Source organism: Eptesicus fuscus, chromosome 1 (assembly GCF_027574615.1).
Source record: "Eptesicus fuscus isolate TK198812 chromosome 1, DD_ASM_mEF_20220401, whole genome shotgun sequence".
Lineage (NCBI taxonomy): Eukaryota > Metazoa > Chordata > Mammalia > Chiroptera > Vespertilionidae > Eptesicus > Eptesicus fuscus.
Genome location: NC_072473.1, coordinates 852,977 through 859,112, shown reverse-complemented (window position 1 = coordinate 859,112; position 6,136 = coordinate 852,977).

Here is a 6,136-nt window from a genome sequence, read left to right as displayed (position 1 = left end):
CACCCATTGAACCATGCACACACACATTCACTCATTCATTAAAACATGCATGGACCCATGCATGCATGCATTCACACATTCACTCATTCACCAACTCCTTGACACATACAGGCATCCACTCATTCATTCCTTCACTCACGCTTGACCCACGCACTCCTGCGTCCACTCATGCAATATTCATTCACACATGCGTGCATTCACTCATGCATTTATTCATTCAGACATTCATTTATTCATTAAAGTCACTGACTCATGCATGCATTCACTCATTCACCCAATTGGTGGATAAATGAATGAGTGAACACGTGTGCATGGGTCAATGAGGTGGTGAATAAATGAATGAGGGGATGTATGTGTGTATGAGGGGATGAGTTGGGTGAATAAATGAATGAGTGAACACGTGTGCATGGGTCAATGAGATGGTGAATAAATGAATGAGTGAACGCATGGGTACATGAGACAGACAGTAGATAGATGCGTGATGGTTGAGTGAATGAGTGAATGCATGCATGAGTCAGTGAGTTGAATGAATAAATGAATGTCTGAATGAATAAATGAATGAGTGAATGCATGCATGTGTGAATGAATAAATGAATGAGTGGACGCATGAGTGCATGGGTCAAGAGTGGGTGCATGAATAAATGTGTGAATGCATGCGTGCATGGTTCAATGGGTGGGTGAATGAATGAATGAATGCGTGGGTGGATGAATGAATGAGTGAATGCGTGTATGGGTCAAGAAGTGGGTGCATGAATGAATGTGTGAATACATGCGTGCTTGTGTCAATGAGTGGGTGCATGAATGAATGAGTGAATGCGTGGGTGAATGAATGAATGAGTGAATGCCTGTATGGGTCAAGAAGTGGGTGCATGAATGAATGTGTGAATGCATGCGTGCATGGTTCAATGAGTGGGTGAATGAATGAATGTGTGAATGCGTGTGTGCATGGTTCAATGGGTGGGTGAATGAATGAATGTGTGAATACGTGTATGGGTCAAGAACTGGATGAATGAATGAATGTGTGTGTGCATGGTTCAATGAGTGGGTGAATGAATGAATGTGTGAATACGTGTATGGGTCAAGAACTGGATGAATGAATGAATGTGTGTGTGCATGGTTCAATGAGTGGGTGAATGAATGAATGTGTGAATACGTGTATGGGTCAAGAACTGGATGAATGAATGAATGTGTGTGTGCATGGTTCAATGGGTGGGTGAATGAATGAATGTGGAATGAATGTGTGAATACATGTGTGTATGGTTCAATGAGTGGGTGAATGAATGAATGTGTGAATGAATGTGTGAATACATGCCTTCATGAATCAATGAATGGGTGAATGAATGAATGTGTGAATGTATGCGTGCATGGTTCAATGAGTGGGTGAATGAATGAATGTGTGAATACATGTGTGCATGGTTCAATGAGTGGGTGAATGAATGAATGTGTGAATACATGTGTGCATGGTTCAATGAGTGGGTGAATGAATGAATGTGTGAATACATGTGTGCATGGTTCAATGAGTGGGTGAATGAATGAATGTGTGAATACATGTGTGCATGGTTCAATGAGTGGGTGAATGAATGAATGTGTGAATGAATGTGTGAATACATGGAATGAATGTGTGAATACATGCATTCATGAATCAATGAAAAGGTGAATGAATGAATGTGTGAATGTATGTGTGCATGCGTCAATGAGTGGGTGAATGAATGAATGTGTGAATGAATGTATGAATACATGCATGCGTGGTTCAATGAGTGGGTGAATGAATGAATGTGTGAATACATGCATTCATGAATCAATGAATAGGTGAATGAATGAATGTGTGATTACAGGCGTGCATGGGTCAATTGCAGGCCACAGAGGAGGATGTGGGCCAGGGTTGCGAGCCCTGAGGTGTCCCCGGGATGGCATGGACGGCCCTGATTGGCAGTCGTTGGCTGATGGGGCAGAAATAGAAAATCGGGGTCCAGCTATAATTCTAGGAAACGTTAACCATGCCCTGTTCACCGTGATTGCGTTCTGATTTTTTTTAAAAAAGGCACATTCTACCTGGCCAGTGTGGCTCAGTGGTTGAGCGTCAACCTATGAACCAGGAGGTCACGGTTCGAATCCCAATCAGGGCACACGCCCGGGTTGTGGGCTCCATCCCCAGCAGGGGGCGTGCAGGAGGCAGCCGGTCCATGATTCTCTCTCATCATGGATGTTTCTCTCTCTCTCTCTCTCTCTCTCTCTCCCTTCCTCTCTAAAATCAATTTTAACAAAAATTTTTAAGAGCCCTGTTCAGTTTGCCTCAGTGGCTATAGCGTCGGCCTGCGGCCTGAAGGGTCCCGGGTTCGACTCCAGGTCAAGGGCACGGACCTCGGTTGCAGATCCGCCCTGGCCCAGGCCCCGGTCGGGGCGCGTGCAGGAGGCCACCCATCGATGTGTCTCTCTCTCTCACATCGATGTTTCTCTCTGTCTCTCCCTCTCTCTTCCACTCTCCCTAAAAAAAAAAATCAATGGGAAAATATATCCTCGGGTGAGGATTATCAGAGAGAGAGAGAGAGAAGAGAGAGAGAGAGAGAGAGAGAGAGAGAGAGAGAGAGAGACCCTCAGGAGGAGGCAAAAAAGCAGGCAATGATGCTAGTAGCTCAGCCACTTCCGTGACCTACAGTGACCTACATGTTCCAACATGTCACTGTCCTGCAGGCCGGGCCCATCTCGGCGGAAGGACCCAACATTCCGGCTCTGCAAGACCCAGGACCTGGGCTACCTGCTCAGCAAACATCACCTGAGGGGGAGGGGGAGGGGGAGGGGGAGGGAGATTCCTGTCCCCATTGCACCGACCCAACTGCCCCAGCAGGTCCATCCCCTGTCGCTCCTAGACCTTCCGGGCAAACATCAACATCGTGTATTTATTCAGTTATATTTAGTGTGTTTTTATTGATTTCAGAGAGAGAGGATGGAAGAGGGAGAGAGAGCGAGAGTGAGAGAGAGAGAGAGAGACATGATGAGAGAGACATGATGAGAGAGAATCATGGACCGGCTGCCTCCTGCACGCCCCCTACTGGGGATCAAATCCACAACCCGGGCCTGTGCCCTTGACCGGGAATCGAACCCTGACCTCCTGGTTCCTAGGCTGATGCTCAATCACTGAGCCAGACTGACTGGGCCCAACATAGATTTTTCTTTTCTTTTCTTTTCTTTTATTTTCTTTTTTTTCTTTTCTTTTCTTTTCTTTTCTTTTCTTTTCTTTTCTTTTCTTTTCTTTTCTTTTATTCATTCATTCATTCATTCATTCATTCATTCATTTTGGGCCCAACATAGTTTAAAAAAGACAAACAAGGTCTTTGTATTATTTTTTTCAAAATATATTTTTATTGATTTCAGAGAGTGGAGGGAGAGGGAGAGAGAGAGAGAGAAGCATCCATGATGAGAGAGACTCACGGATCAGCTGCCTCCTGCACACCCCCTACTGGGGATGGAGCCCACAACCCGGGCATGTGCCCTTGACCGGGAATTGAACCCGGGACCCTTCAGTCCGCAGGCCGATGCTCTATCCACTGAGCCAAACCAGCTAGGGCAAGGTCTCTGTATTACTATGAAAGCAATTTTGACCAAACCGCGCCCCACCGCACCCCCATCCGTGGATGTCTGAGTCTCAGGGACACCCCTCTAGGGTTCCACATCGCACACTTTGAGAACCAATACAGTTTAGGCTCCTGAAGGGAGAGATTTTTATATTTTCTTTTATTTGGGTTTTGAAGATTAACATTAGAATATAGACCTTTAGCCCGGCAGGCCTGGCTCCGTGGTTGAGCGTCGGGCTCCATCCCTAGTAGGGGGCGTGCAGGAGGCAGCTGATGCATGATTCTCTCTCATCATTGATGGTTCTATCTCTCTCTCCCTCTCCCTTCCTCTCTGAAATTAAAAAAGAAAAAAATATATATAGACCTTTACCTATGGTGCCAAAAAAAAAATTTAAATGTAAACATTTCATAAAACACCAACAAAAAGATGCAGCATAGAGATTTTTTTTAATTGATTTTTTTTACAGAGAGGAAGGGAGAGGGACAGAGAGCCAGAAACATTGATGAGAGAAAAACATCAATCAGCTGCCCCCTGCACACCCCCCACTGAGGATGTGCCCGAAACTAAGGTACATGCCCTTGACCGGAATCGAACCTGGGACCCTTCAGTCCGCAGGCCGACGCCCTATCCACTGAGCCAAACCGGTTTTGGCAGCATAGAGATTTTTAAAGGGCTGGGAGAACATTGAGGGTGCTAAACCTCATTTGTAATGGGCGCAATGGAGTGTGGGTGTTGTCCATCATTCATCAAACTGGGTTATTTTTCTGGCTCGATGAGAAAATAGATAGATGATAGGTAGATAGATATAGATAGATAGATAGATAGATAGATAGATAGATAGATAGATAATAGATAGATTGATTGATAGGTAGAGATAGATAGATACATAGGTAGATAGATATAGATAGATAGATAAGATAGATAGATAGATAGATAGATAGATAGATAGATAGATAGATAGATAGAGATAGATGATAGAGATAGTTGATAGATAGGTAGATAGATGATAAAGATAGATCATAGATTGATTGATTGATAGAGATAGATAGATGATAGATAGATAGATAGATGATAGATAGATAGATAGAGAGATAGATAGATAGATGATAGATAGATAGATAGACAGATAGATGATAGATAGATAGATAGATAGATAGATAGATAGATGATAGATAGATAGATAATAGGTAGATAGATAGATAGATAGATAGATAGATAGATAGATAGATAGATAGAGATAGATGATAGATAGATAGATAGATGATAGATAGATAGATAGATAGATAGATAGATAGATAGATAGATAGATAGATAGATAGAGATAGATGATAGATGTATAATAGATGAGTGGGAGGATGGATGGATGATGAGTGGATGAATGGGTAGATAGATATGGAGAGGATAGATGGATGGACAGGTGAATGGATAGATGGATGGTTGGATGACGGGTAGATGAATGGATAGATGGACGGACAGATGGATGGATGGATAAGTGAATGGATGGATGGATGGGTGGATGGATGGGTGGATGGATGCGTGGGTGGGTGGATGGATGGGTGGATGGATGGATGGATGGATGGATGGATGGATGGATAAATGGTTGGGTGGGTGGACGAATGGATAGGTAAATGGATGGATGATGGATGGAGATGGAAGGGAGATATGGTGAGAGAGAGGGAGAGAGAGAGAGAGAGAGAGAGAGAGAGAGAGAGAGAGAGAGAAGAGAGATGTGGGGAATAAGAAGTTCCTCATGCTAAGCCCAGGTTTCTCTCGCTCAGCTCTCCTGACATCTGGAGCTGGGTGACCCTCGGATGTGGGGCGTCCTGTGCCCTGCAGGGTGTTGAGCGGCCTCCCTGGTCTCCACCCACCACACGCCAGGAGCCAGACCTCTCCCCCAGCTGTAACAACCGAAAATGTCTCCACTAATCACACTGGATTGAGAAACGGTCCTGTCGCAAGAGAGAGCCTGGGTGGGAGCCAGCTTGGGGCTGGAGCGAGGAGAACCCCCAAAAAGAGATGGGAGCGAGCATTCCACCTTCCATGATCGCCTGCAGCCTCTTCGAGGTCTGTCTCTCAGGGAAGTCTGCGTGGAACCATCAGAGATGAAATCCAGTGAACGCAGTCGGGCCTGCACCCTCGCGATGCGTGGCGTCTCTCCCTCGAGCTGTTCCCGAGCTGGTCAGCCGGGCAGCGGGCCACCCTGACCTCCCTCCGGGCAGCTCCCTCTCTGCCACTTGGCCAACAGCTCTCTCCACACGCTGAGCCAGAGAAACCTCTGGGGTCCTTTGTGCCCATCACGCCTCACCAGGAGCAAATGTCAGGTCAGGTCGGGCACATCCTGGGACGGGCTTCTCCAGAGAGCGGGCGTCTTTGCTGGGTGACCAGCGGCATCGCTGGTCTCCACCCACCAGATGGATGGATGAGTGGGTGGACGGATAGGTGGATGGATGGATGGACGAGTGGATGGATGGATGGGTGGGTGGACGAGTGGGTGGGTGGATGGATGGATGGATGGATGGATGGATGGATGGACGAGTGGGTGGGTGGATGGATGGATGGATGG